We start from the raw sequence: 14,756 nt of genomic DNA on the forward strand, positions 1-14,756 counted from the left end.
CATGCGGGCTCGGCGAGCTGTTCCAAGACACGGCGACCTACATCGAAGACTTGCAGGCGCATGTCAAGGTGATGCGGATGCTGCTCGACAAGCTCTCCGATGAGTGACGAGAAGTTGTCAGCTATTCGATTATGTGTCCATGATTTAGGATTTGTCCATCGACAGGAACATACTAGTATATATATAATACATTTTTTCATACGAATTGTTTGATCAATTCTTGCTTTAAATTATGTTCATTCAAGATTTATGGGATATGTTATTTGATTTATTCGTACTTGTATTCCTACATGAAATTCTTGCTTTATATTATACTATACATTACATATGTGCCGTGTATTTTTTACAACCATACCCAGTCCGGGTCCTTGACTTAGCACCATGTGCTTATATTGCTCGTGAACAATGATATATCCATAGTGACTTTGTTAATCTCATGTATATATGTGAACATGTATTTTTGTACACCCAGTTTTAGACTAGCCACAGCATAGTCGGTGCCAAAGATATTCCCCTGCCAAGTTTCATCGACGATGCCAACAATCGGATCGGAGATGCAATGTTTGCATCGATGCTGGTAGTCAGTGGAATCTAATAAGTGAAAGTATTTCCTTTCTTTCTCAAGTGCTACCCTGGTACAAAAATATTTGTTTAATTGCCCAAGCGGCTCAGCATCGAGGCAGGAACTTTTCTCGAGTAGAAGTTTTTGTAACTTGGCATCGTCCCGCACAATGGTGGGACCCGGTGCTCACTCTCTCTCTCTCTCTTTCTCACGTTGTGGGTAGTCGGTCCTTAACTCAGTACAATGAGTTTATATTGCTCACTGAACATCGGTAGTCAAGAGCGGCATCTGAATCCGCTACAATCCCTCCTGCGCAGGTGGAGAAAAAGGGGTAAAATCTCAGTGGCCGACCTTATGTTGGCTCCACTATCCGAATCTATTCCCCTTAATCCTCCAAGCCAATCAATGCCCCATACCCTCATCATGGTCAATCTCATCTTTAGTGACTCCCGTTGTAAGGGGTCGAGGGAAGTGGTGTGGTGGGCCCCCTCACTTTTTTTTGAAAGAAGACAGGACCAACGAGAAATTCTTTTGCATTTTTTGAAGAAATCTTCTGAAGATGTCTCTTCTAAGTAAGAATAGAGAAGATGTCTTATCTATTAATACTAAGAGGTATTACACGGCATAAGACATGCTAAATCTATAAACTCTATAAAGCTAAACCCCACTAGCTATTTCTCTAAACATGCAAGCTGTCCACCTAATCAGTCCACTATCGGATGCATTTATGATCAACTAACATTTGCAATTATGATCTATATGTCAGCGAGATACATCATCCACTAACATGTATTTAGTTATCCACATCAGCGTGCCACGTCATCCACTAACATTAACTTATAATTGTTGATCCCTTTGTATAAGTAATTTTATTTCAAATCATCAGCAATTTCCACGGCAACGCGCAGAGTATTCATCTAGTTTCTTTTATAGGTAAAGATAAGACTAGCTAAATAGAATTACTCATGCATGAGTACGGCCCGCAAAGCACAATCAATAAGGAGTAAAGAGTTGAACGGTTTTCCCATCCTTGACCCCGCGTCGTCTCCTTCGTGAGGCGACTTGGGGGCGTCTGGCCTCTACCGTAACTCTTCCCCACCGTCGGCTGCTCCATGGCCGCCGCTGCCGCGCTCTCCGGTGAACGGCGGTGGCGGCCACGGCGGCTCTCCAAAAGGGGCGGTCGTTCGCACCTCGTTCTCCTTCCCCTGTCCCTCTCTATCCACCCCTCCAGTTTTGACCCCATCACCTTCTCCACCGCTAGTGTGCTCGCTGCCGGTCACTGGAGTCCAGATCCGGCCATGCCTCCACGCGATCTATTCTTCCCGGTGCCAGATCTAACCTCCCATGCCTTCCTACGCCTTGGAGAGACTTGGCGATGGGTTCCCAGCCATGGTGGTTAGGGGCGGTGTCTACCTCATGCAGCGCTTCCCAGCGCCCACGCTCGGCTGTAGCCGGGGTGTCGGCGGCCGTCAGGCTCACCCGGGCCCCCGGTGGCTGGCTAGGTCGGATGCACGGTAGGGCTTGGCGTTGCGCGGCTGGTGGTTGGCCCTGGGCGGCGGTCGGCTCGTGCCCCCACCGCCTTTGCGTGTCGACTATCTGGCTCGTGACCGTCCTGTGGCTGCGCTAGCCACTGCACAACTTAATTATGCCATCGCTGAAAAAGTGCTTCTTGCAGTTGTTTTTGTTATTGATAAATTTAGATCTTACTTGGTAGGAGCAAAAATAATTGGTTACACCGATCATGCTGCACTTAAATACCTACTCACTAAGAAAGACGCAAAACCACACCTCGTCAGATGGATTCTTCTACTCCAAGAATTTTATCTAGAAATAAAAGATAAAAAGGGAGTAGAGAATACTGTTGTGGATCATCTGTCGCGTATGCCAGCCACTAACATGCAAGAACTTCCAATTAATGACTTTCTATGCGACGACATGTTGCTACGGGTGATGGATTCAAACCCATGGTACGCAAACATTATGAATTTCATAGTTTTAGGGTACGTACCACCAAGCGAGAACAAGAAGAAGCTACAAACTAAAAGCAGATGTCACCTCTGGGACGACCCGTACCTCTATAGGATCAGTTCCGATGGCTTGCTGAGAAGGTGTGTGCCCACGGCAGAGGGCATACAAATCATCGAAAAATGCCGTGTAGCCCTGTACGGAGGCCATTATGAAGCATTCCACACTCAAGCCAAAATCTGGCAGTGCGGATTCTTCTGGCCGACGATGTACGAAGACAACAAAGAATTCTTTCGAAGGTGTCAGAAATGCCAGCTGCAAGGTGGCATCACTTCTCGCAATGCAATGACCCTCTGTTACAACCTTCAAATAGAAATATTTGATGTATGGGGCATTGACTTCATAGGGCCATTCCAAAAGTCCTAAGATTGCGAGTATATCCTCGTCATCGTCGACTACGTGTCAAAGTGGGTGGAAACATTACCATGCAGAGCTACCGATGCCAAGCATGCCCAAAGGATGTTCCATGAAGTGATCTTCCCTCGCTTTCGAACACCGAGAATGGTGATAAACGATGGGGGATCTCACTTCATCGACAAAACCTTCAGAACCTTCCTAAGGGAGCTTGGGGCCAAGCACAACGTCGCCACCCCATATCATCCGCAAACCAGCGGCCAGGCGAAAACCTCAAACAAGCAAATAAAAAATATCCTGCAAAAGACGGTCAATGAAATGGGGAAGGATTGGAAGAACAAGCTTCCTAATGCACTTTGGGCATATAGGACAGCTTACTAAACCCCATTGGCATGTCGTCGTTCTAGCTCGTCTATGGAAAAAGCTGCCACTTACCAGTTGAGCTTGAGCATTGAACTTACTAGGCAATCAAGAACTAGAACATGGATGTAAGGCTAGCCGGCAAAAACTGACAGAGGCAAATCTCTAAGCTAGAAGAATGGCGTGAGAAAGCTTACCACAGTGCTAAACTTTACAAAGAAAGGACCAAGAGATGGCACGACAACCGAATCCAACAAAAAGAATTCAAGAAGGGAGACAAAGTCCTACTATTCAACTCCCGAGTCAAGCTCTTCGGTAAAGGTAAGCTACATAGCAAATGGGAAGGACCATTCACCGTCGTCAACTCGTCAACTCATGGCGCGATCACCATCCAGGAAAATGATGGTAACACATTTAAAGTTAATGGTCAACGATTGAAAATTTTCTTAGAACCTTCTCATGATATAAATCAAGAAATTGATGAAATAAACCTAATCTCTTTTGATGAATTCATTGCAAATCTATGAAAATTCAAATATCTCTAACATGTTCTTGCATTTAAACATGTACTCACATATATTTATCATCATAAGGCTATGTGCAACTTATACTTATGTCTTATTTTAAGTAACACAAAATTATGAAATATGTTTAAAAAGTTGAAGATAAAAATAGAGAACAGTGGGGATCAGATATTAGTGCATGGAGGAACGTCTAGAAGAAAGCACGATCAGGGTAGCGACCCCCAGGGGGCGAGCAACCCATGGGATCGGCCACCCCCCTCCTTGCTCCTCTCGCGCCCTGTCTGCTGGGATAGCTTCGTATGATTGAGCATATCATGATCATCTAGGGTTTTGCACTGAGATATCTTCCCTTGCATAGCTGCTAGCCTATATAAAGCACCCTAAAGCCTTCTTCCATACCAAAGCATCCTTCTCCTCCTCTACACATAGCATTGATCCCTAGCATCCCTAGTGAGCCATGGCCAACCAAGCACTTGCTTTGTACATCGGCTCCAACTCCACCTTCAACTTAGAAGAGATCCCACAGCCCATCAACCAAACACCCGAAAACACCTTTGTTAGAGAGGAAGCGTGCGTTGTCATGATGGCTCATCTTGCCATCATGCCTCTGCTCCTTAGCAGAGCAAGCAGAGGCATGAGCGTGCGGTCCACGGCTAGGACCAAGGCACCACAGGCTGATGCCTAGCCTAGGCGGGCGCCCCCGTCAAAGTCGCCTTCAGGGGCCGACAAGCGCAAGACTTCGGAAAGTGCTACAAAAAGTGTCCGTGTAACGCCTTCGGACAACACTGTTTATAGCTGTAGCTACACTTTAGTGGGGCTTCAAAAGCCCGATGGTGGGTGTGGAAAGGGGTTGATGCGCAAACCAGGAAAAGAAAAGGGGCCGGCAATCCCTGTCCAAAAATCCGTCTCAAAGGAGACAGCCGGCTCCTCATCCAAGCCCCTTAGATTTAAGAGGACCAATAAGTCGCCTACCTTAAAATCATGCGCTATATTTGAGGAAGATGCAGAACCTGCACCTCCCGAAGACTCCCAAATCACCTCGCTAAAAAACAAGACTAAAAACCTGCATGAGGATGTTAGATTTCTCAGGGGCCACTTAGACGATAGCAAGATCAACGTTAAAGGCCTTAAGCACCAGTTAGACGCCTGCATCTTTAGCTTTGGGCGTAGACTAGGCAAGGTGGTTAGAGCTGCAAGGGTAGAGCACGCTCTTGATTAGACGCATGCTCTATTTTGTTTCCTTAGGCGTATGCTCTATTTCCTTTTTTAGGCGCATATTTCATTAGTTATTTCATTTAGAGCATTTTCTTTCCAATCATGTAATGCGCCTCTTATTCTTATGATTGAATAAAGATTTATTTTTAGAATTATTTGTCTACACTTGTCTCTTGGATTCCTTGTTGTCAAATGAAAAATAAAGATAGGTACAAGTGTGGGGGAGGCACCTCCATTTTGCACAGATAAAACAGCACACACAAAAATCACGGTCTGTGAAATTCTCTCCTGCTCTATTTCAACAATAAGAATCCTAAGAACTAAACTTAAACATAATAAAGTGATGGTCCGTCTCTATATCTTCCTGTGATTAAGGGTTTGTATACTTTTTATTCCCTGCTAATATTCCTTAAAATTTGTGAAAACTCATCATAAGGAACCCATTTTATCTAAGTAATTGACGAATGAGATATAGTAGGATGATATGACACTTACTCATTCCTGGAAAGTGCTTGGGATTTGTTTTATAAATGAAAATTCAAAATAGTATGTTTCTTGAATGACATACAAATACATACCAAGACCATATATGTTCATACATAACAAAAACCTTCCACATGCATCTCTTTGTGTTGAGTTCGGTCAAATTTTGTGACCCCTGTTGAGAGATGTTTCATGCTCTCAAGATTAAAACTCACGTACACGCCACATATAACAGCTATTCCTACACTGGGAATACACTAAAATATGTTTTCATCACCATCACATAAATACTCCATGTTCTAGAGATGTGATCCCCTAGCATAGTAAAAGAGACAGAAAAGGCTATGCAAAGCATTGAAAAAAAATGTTGAGACACATGAAGGTCTCCAAAAAAATAGGGACACATGAAGGCCCCAAAGTATAGAAAAAAATGATGGGCATATGAAGGCTCATAGAAAAATATATGTGCTAGCCATATCTCCAAATAAAAAGCTAGAGAGATCATATCAAATGGAGGAGTGCAGTTCCACAAAAAAATTCCACACACTTGCACTGTTTTTATCTAAGAGTATGACGCTTCCCTCCAGTGAGGTCTAGGATTTGACTTTACAACATATGCAAGGTAAGTGTGCCTCACAATATTCATCCCTACCTAATGCTCCATATAAGCTTTTTAGAAGTAGGATGATCAAAAGAGAAGGCAAAAACTTTCAAATATGCCTTGGTAAGGAACCACTTATAGATTTGAGTGACTTGAGCGAATCATTCAAGGAACAAAAGCTATCTTTATGTTTTCAAAATCATACAAAACTCAAGTTTCTAAGCATGAATAGAGTAAGGAGATTTGAATCCAAGCTATTCCGTTTTTCAATCACCCAAGATATTTTGGTAGACACTTGGAAGTTCACAAGTTATGGTGAAGCTTAGAATAACCTGTATACATATTTTGAATCAAGGAGATGAACCCGCTTAGTCCTTAAACTTTACTCGAGGACAAGTAAAGGGCTAAGTGTGGGGAAGCTTGTTGGCGATGCTTAAACTCGTAATCCTACCGCCAATATATAAACAAAATGAACAAATGTAAACACCAAAACTTAGAATTAGAGATTTTAACGTACACTTTCCACAAGTTTTGGTACAAGCATGTTTTGCAGGTCACAAACATTAATGCATGGAAAATTTCACTGAAAGACGCTTTCCAACACTGATTCATGCAAAGGAACAACAAAGGCGCCCATCAACTCAACTCAACCGGGGCAAAGCACCACCGGGGAGAGATCTAGGACCAGCCCAAGGCCTGCCACGCGAAGGCGGTGACCAAAGGCGGTGGTCAAGCGGTGGCCGGCCTAGGGGGCGGGCGACCCCCTTTGGGTGCCTTCCTGCCTTTCCTCGCTCTGGCGGTGGCATGCCGCCATGCAGAGGCGGTGCAACCCCGATTTTGCACCAATAATAGCTTGAAGCACCGCCATCATCTGTAACACCCTTGGTGTTACGAACTTGTTTAGCACCATGATTTAGGCCTAAGAAAAATTTCTGAATCGAGTTTTATCTGGTTTTTAATTTAAACGTACTTGAGGCGATAAGCGAATCCTGTGTGACTTAGTTTCGTGGACTCAAATAAACGCTCAAGTTAAATTACGTAGTGCGTAGAAATATTTAGGAATATTCAATAACGATTCTAGCAAGTAAATGGCTAATGGCTTGTTCTGTTGGATTAAACATGAAAACAATTTTTATAACCAAAAATAGGATTTGACTGGTATAGAGTTCTTAAGTAAAATTCAGAGTATGATTTTGGTTACAGTTAAAATATCGAGTAACAAACTTTAGTGCTTTAGCCATGTTTAAAAATATAAATAGTTGGCTTGATAAATGAATATTTGAGAGCTGAAATAATAACGATAGTGTTGCCGACCACTCATCTCACCTATCTCGTCGGTACGACGTGCGTGTTATGAGAAAGGACCGAGCCTGTTGGCCTTGCCGGCTGCTTGCTCTCCCTCCCTCTACTGGCCTTGTCGCATACTGCTCTCTCTCTCTCTCTCTCGCGCGCGCGCTCTGCTACTGCCCGTGTCCTTGCCACGATGCATGTCTATTGTCTCGTGCGCCTTTAAGCCGAGGCCAAGCTACGGCTGCCGCTTGTTCCCCTGCCTCCGAGCTCGAGCTCGGCCACCGCTGTTTCCACTGCTCTGTTTACCCGCGCAGCACGCGCACAGCGACGACCGACCATAGCAACAGCATCGCACATGCTACGCATTAATTTCACTTACAAGCTCGGCCCGCTGAGCACGCCGCTCGTTCGCTGCTCTGCAAATGTAGAGATTCTTCTGTGATCACTCTGTTTAATATCGTGGTACGTGCGATCAAAGGAAAGATGAGCTTTAGAAAGTTTATTAGCGTTGCAATGCTGCAGTTTATAAGCTACGTATAGTATATAAACACTCGTCGCGGCCACCTGGATGGATAGCCGAAAGCAAAAGCTGAGCTCATCAGGCTCACACACTCACATACGTTTCATGCAAGTCTGGTTCAGTCTCTCTGACCAATTATTTGTGTACTAGTATTTCACGGTAGCTGAGCACTGTAGCCAGCCATGTGAGCAGCAGCAACCCCTCATGTTGCCCTGACGATATGAATTCCTAGGGTTGTGTTGTGCTGTTCTGCACCTGGTTTGGTAGCAACTAGCTTGGCGACGATGACCGGTCGGATGACGAACTGTGTACTGGATTGGATTGGCGGAAGGGATGACCCATGGCCATGGCATATATACCCAGTCAATCGTCGTGTTGGTCGGGGCGCGCCCATCAAACACGCACTTGAATTAATAGCAAATGCAAGTAATAGGGATCCCCGTACGACAATTTGTTAAGTCTACATTCCATGTTCCCTAATACAATGATAGCAGATGTAAGTAATAGCTTGTTACGCTTCACGTACTCTACTTAAGCCACAAAAGGCAAGCTTGAACTAACACGGCTATTACTAAAACAACAATAATGAGGTATTTGGTACAACACTTCTTTACTGATTGATCATCCCGTTCTTGTACTTTTTCTGTTGGCTTCTTTCCAACTCGCCCATTCATTGCTTCTCCTATTGCTGCTTGAATCTCCACGGCTTGCTTCTGTTCGTGCATGTACTTTTTCCAAGCATGGTCAGCTTCTTCCCATATAACACTGTAGCACACAGAAAACACTGTAGCTACACCTTTTTTGTGCTCCTGTGGCACAGTTTTTGCTCTAGTCCAGGCCCATCAGTGATATTAATTGCATTTTGTAGAAACTTTTTTCGTCCAAGAAGAGAAATAGCTACGCCTTTTTTGTGCTCCTGTGGCATAGTTTTTGCTCTAGTCCAGGGCCATCAGTGATATTAATTGCATTTTGTAGAAACCTTTTTCGTCCAAGAAGCGAAATAGCTTAATGCATCGGTCAAGCAGCATATATTCACCGGGTGCTTTGCTCCATTGCTTGACTCGCACACTCAATCACTAGTTGGTCAATAATGCACCGGGTGAGACACACAAGTACCTAGCTCTAGGCCGGTCAGAGCATTAGTTATTTCTTTCTAGGTCCGGTCCAAGCGTCTGAAGCATCCAATCACCTACAAGTTATAGTGGAGCTAACTATTCTAGATTTCCCACAGATCCGATCCATCGCTCTCATCTTATCTATAGCCCGTCCAGCACGCGCACGATGGTAGGCGGACAAGCTTGCCAGCTTCTCTTCGCGGCCTATAAAATGTGAGCCCGCATAGTCCAGCAGCTGAGCCTTCACTCTCCATAGCTCCAGCTCTCTTCTCACTCTATCGACTTCCCTGTTCTGTCCGCAAGCTGCACGTGGGCCAGAGTCGACATTACTCGCCGGGCGAGGAACGATGATGGGTCATGGGATCGATAGGAGTAGCTGAAAGATGATGCTATGGTGATCATGGCACGGCGATGGAATGCTAACTTTTGGTTATATTTTACCAAGGCAAGCCCGGTGCATAACCCCTATTTTGCTGTAGTTTAAATTATATTTGTGCATTAAGTTTAAGGATTTGAATGAAACCCACTTGCATATATATCTTTATCTTATGAGTCTTACTAGTATGATAGGATCGCATAGATTGCTATGCTACAGGACTCCGGTAGAAGTCGAGTGATGGCTGTCACTCGTGAGAGATAGGAAATATCTTAATGGATTTCTATCACTTGGAAAATATAAATGGTGGAAAGGTAAAATGGTGACCAGGCAGGGATATGATTTGGGTATTGGTGGGTGTAAGAGGTTGTGTCACCGTGGACGCGGGGCATGGCTTGGTTACACTGCTTTCCCTGTCTGTGTCGGTTAAGGACCGGTCATTGCATAAGGCTCTAGGCAAGTCACAGACTTATTATCTCGAGCACATACATGGGCACGGGCGCTTGGAAGACTTGTTGCTCTCTTGCCGTGGGTTCTAGCTCTTTCCGGACCAACTATCAGGGTTTATTTTGGTGGAGGAGGTCCTTGCACTGCACTGAGTCCGGGACTCAAGGGCGAGGGCTTGGAGTCCTAGTTTGGACGGTGACCTAGACCCCAGGACAGGAGGGTGATGGGTTGGTCCTGCTTGTGCTGGGGTACAAGCGGGGCATGTGTTTTTGGGGTACCCAGCTGGGGGCATTGATTCACGAATCGTCGGGAAATCCGGTACGGCTCGTCTGCGGCCTAGCATCATAGTAAGAACTGAAAGATGAAAGATGAAAAGAAAATGAAATCTGATTGCTCACCACCTGCTTGAAAGTAGCACAGGTGCTTACATAGAATGGTTAGTTAATGAACCAATGCGGCTATTAATAAAAATCGAATATAAGGACGCACACAAAGTAATGCTTCCTGCAAATGCAATAAACCCACAAGCTAGATAGCTTGCATATCACAATTAAGTACTTAGGGTTTTATTCCTCTTGTTGCAGGTGACAGGTGGAGGCTAGAGCTGACCTTTGTGTATGGATTCCTCCTGGTGGGCTCAGAGAAGATTTTCTTTTACGCTGCGATCATAGTTTTTATTTATAACTCTCACCAAATGTTTTTATAAACAGAAGTTCTATAATCTATTGTCATAGTTTATTTATCAATGCTTCATCATGCTATGAAAAGCTATTTATTTTTCGCTGTAATTCTGATCACATGTTTATATTCCGCTGTTCAATTAAATTATTCATAACTCTGATAATATGATTACATTCCGCTGTTATTATAATAAATGTTATACTCTGATATACATGTAAAGTGATGTAAGAAATGGTTAAGAATGATATAAGCTTTATTATCTCATTTATGATCCTGATGGAAAAATATGGATTTTCGAGTTCTTCCACGGGGTGTGCCCAACGGAACCGAGTAATTTAGTGTTCTCCTTTGGGTGCTTAGTGTCTAATGGAAGACAAGCACTCCTGGGAGGCATTAGATTAGACGGTTCTGCCACAGGTGGTATCAGAGCGCAAATAAGGAATAAGGCTTCAAAAACTTTTTCTAAACTAAAATTTGACAACCTATTTTTACAAAAAGGTTAGGACGTCTTTATGCAAAGTTATATAGATAAGCCCTATTACTATGGTTATGTATCCAGGATAGATGGCACTCTGTTGACTTAGATAGGATTAATCAATTTCTCTACAGGTACACTGACTCGAGCATAGTTCGATAGTATCGATTAGCTACAGGGAGAGAACGATGTGCCAAAAATCTAAGAACGGTTGCCCTATATGCTACCAACAGTGGAAGGACATATAGGACGTGCATTCATGCATATCTTGTTTGTGCATTGTAGTGCCGTATTGCTTATACGCCATCCATAGGTGTCACGTGCCTCGTATTGTACATGACTAACACGTTCCTGTTCTAGAGTTAGGTCTATACTGTGGCTTCGTGCTCCACGTTCGCCATGGTTCACGTAGGTCATGATCCACGTCACTCCGTACCCCTTTTCTACGCTCTTATCGGACCTTTGCCCTATAGTCATACTAGTCAGTAATGGCATCGCACGTCGCTCGCCTCGAACGCGTGGAATTTTGTCTATTCGTCATAGTGATCCCACGCAGGAACCCTGGTGGACCGTGCTAGGACCACTGAACGCTCCACCTTTATAAGTAGAGCCTGACTTAGCTATTGGTATCACTACTCGGCGCTCTTTGGCTCGCTTAGTTTTTCCTTTGAGCCAGCTTTTCGCTCAGCCTTCCTTGCAACCACCGCCAGAGACGGTAGGAGCCTAGGTTAGTACTTACTGCCTTAACGTTGAGGGTTTTCCTAGAATCCTGCATGCCACCCTGCAAAAGCTCAGAGTCAAATATCATCCCGAGTATGAGGGCCGTGAGTATGAGGAGCATGGCATCGAGCGGCGTGAGGTTACCGTCTACATTGGGAAGAGTGAAGAGTTCCCTGACCTCACCAAAGCCTAGAGTGTGACCGTAACCGGGTTTTGCTTCGTCGACACCTACCAGGTTGTGGCCCGCAAAGCCTTGTGATACCTCTGCCAAATCTATGAGGAGCCCATTGCCCGTACCCCCATGAGGTTCTTTCCACCTTTGGACAAGAATCGGCTGGCATGGAGGGCTCGCATGGAGGCACTGTAAGGGTGGGATGTGCAAGAGGACAGTCCTACCGTGGTGCACTTGACCACGTACATGCTTGCTCTAGATGAGCAGTATGACCGGCAAAGCTTGGAACTGGGGATATGCCTCCGGCAAGCGGAGGAAGCCGAGATCTTCAACCGAATGCTCCAGGTGCAGCTCGCCGAAGCGCATGCCAATGCTACAGCTGCTGAGAGCCGGGAGACTGTAATGTCAAAAGCTCTGCAAGAGGCTGAAGACCGGCATGTTCATCAGCTGTGTGCAGCCTATCTTGTCACCAGGGCCAAGCGAAGGGCGCTGGCTGCTGAAAGGCAGGATGCCCTAATCTTGGAAGGGATCCCTATCCACCTGTCAGAAAGAAGAAGAACTAGTGTTGCAGCACCGCCAGCACCTCCACCCTCGGAAGTGTCAGAAGTCAAGCCCTTGATTCCTCTCACTCAGCCATTGCCACGAGAAGATATAAATTAGTTGCCTTGGGATGATGTACCCGTAGTAGTAGTGTTTTTCGTTGCTGTCCTCTGGTATTGTACTCTTGCCGTCGTTGTCATCCATAGTTGTCGAGATCGTCCGACCATAGGCGAATGTTGTGTCGTGAATGGGAGCCTGAATGCCTATACGTTGTACCCATATAAGACCGTTGGAATGTGCATTTTGTTTATTTCGCTGTGTTTATTACGTTCATCTACCTTAAGTTTCGTTAGATGTGCTTAAAGTTTTCAAGGGCGATGTTAGGTGGATTACAAGAGTAGTTGACATTCAGATGCCAGCAGATCCGCAGTGGTTGGATGTTTGGACACTATATCGACTAATTGTGGATGTCCCAGCAGAACACTTGAATCTCTTTAAAACAAATCTGCCATTGGATTTGAATTCCTTGTCCCTTGTTGTGAAGGGAACCTTTGTTGTTTGAATTTTTTTCCTTGCACTACTCCCCTTATTCTGTGGTCTATGACCCCACCGCCTTCATGGCGTGTAAGTTGGTAATAGTTGCCTGGTTAAAAACTTATGGTGCCGCGATGAAACCGAGGGCTCCCTGTGGAACAGCTGCCACATGGTGACGCTGCTCGGCATGCGCTGGTATAGAGGTTTTTGACCAAGTACCTTTATCAAGTTACACCGCCGTACTGTTTTGCTACAAAATTTTCTCCTTGGTAATGTTCAGGTGTTCAAACGAGAAATCCACAATGGGTTGATAACATAGTGTACTATCAAAGTAAACAAAAGGAGGTGGTTTTGAAGGAAGAACGTACGGCATAACCTGAGTTTACAGGGAAGACAGATGTGGGCAAGGAAAGGAAGGAAAGAAGAACACCAGGGAAAGAGTTAGCCTCAGGTAGTTGGGAGGGATTGTAAAAGCCTGAGTGGACGTCATGTCCCAAGCCCTATGCTTAGTTGACCGTGCAACGTATGTCGAGTTATTTCGCTGCATGCCTTGCGAACGCTGTCTGTGTCGGGTCCTTTAGCACCCCGTTTTCGCATGGCCACGGCATCGTGCTGCACTCGCCGTCCTTGTGCACTGTGCGCTTTTCCTTTTCCTGGCATCCGATCGGCTCTCGATGCCCACGCCTTGTCCCTCGTACCGAACCCCCCCCCCCCCATCCCCTCCCTCCTTTCTTCTTTTGTGAACATGGTCGCCCGCACGCCTGCCTCGTTGAGCGGACCCCCTCTACTCTCCTTTATTTCCCCCTCCGCCGCTCGTGTAGGAAGTGCACCATGTCTCCGACCTTATCTCCATAGCATGCACTGTCTGTGTACTCCATCCCCACCGCATCCGCTTCCGGTGTGTTGCGCCCCACCTCCATTTGCCTCTATAAGATACCCTTGGTCCTCGCTTTTCTTCTTCATCCCATTCCCTCGCATTTGGAGCAGAGCTACAAGATCCAGTCATCCCTCGTGGAATTAGGTTCATCAGTCTGAGGTGATGGTGTAATCTGAGGAGAAGAAAGGATCCGGTTCATCGAAGAAGTTCAAGTTCCCTTGGGGTAGGCAACCTTAGGGTTCACAATGTTTTACTTCTCCGTCGACTGTTTCTAGATCTGTTGGTGCTACGCCATATTTTGGATAATCATTATCTTGTTGTTTCTCCATTGCCCTCGTTTATCTCGACTTCTGGATTAAGTCTCGATTGTACCAGGTTGCTCTTAACCATGTATCCCAAGATTCCCGTGTGGTTTAGTATTCGAAGTCGTCTAATCTTTCGTGTAATCCCTGATCTACGAAATGTGATCGCGTTTTCCCCTCTTCTGGTTCTTGCTTCGAATCTCGGGACGAGATTCTTTTTAAGGGGGGTTGATTGTAACACCCCTGGTGTTACGAACTTATTTAGCACCACGATTTAGGCCTAAGAAAAATTTCCGAATCGAGTTTTATCAGGGTTTTTAATTTAAACGTACTTGAGGCGATAAGCGAATCCTGTATGACTTAGTTTCGTGGACTCAAATAAACGCTCAAGTTAAATTACGTAGTGCGTAGAAATATTTAGGAATATTCGATAATGATTCTAGCAAGTAAATGGCTAATGGCTTGTTCTGTTGGATTAAACATGAAAACAATTTTTATAACCAAAAATACGATTTGACTGGTATAGAGTTCTTAAGTAAAATTCAGAGTATGATTTTGGTTACAGTTAAAATATCGAGTATCA

Source organism: Miscanthus floridulus, chromosome 2 (genome assembly GCF_019320115.1).
Source record: "Miscanthus floridulus cultivar M001 chromosome 2, ASM1932011v1, whole genome shotgun sequence".
NCBI classification, from domain to species: Eukaryota; Viridiplantae; Streptophyta; class Magnoliopsida; order Poales; family Poaceae; genus Miscanthus; species Miscanthus floridulus.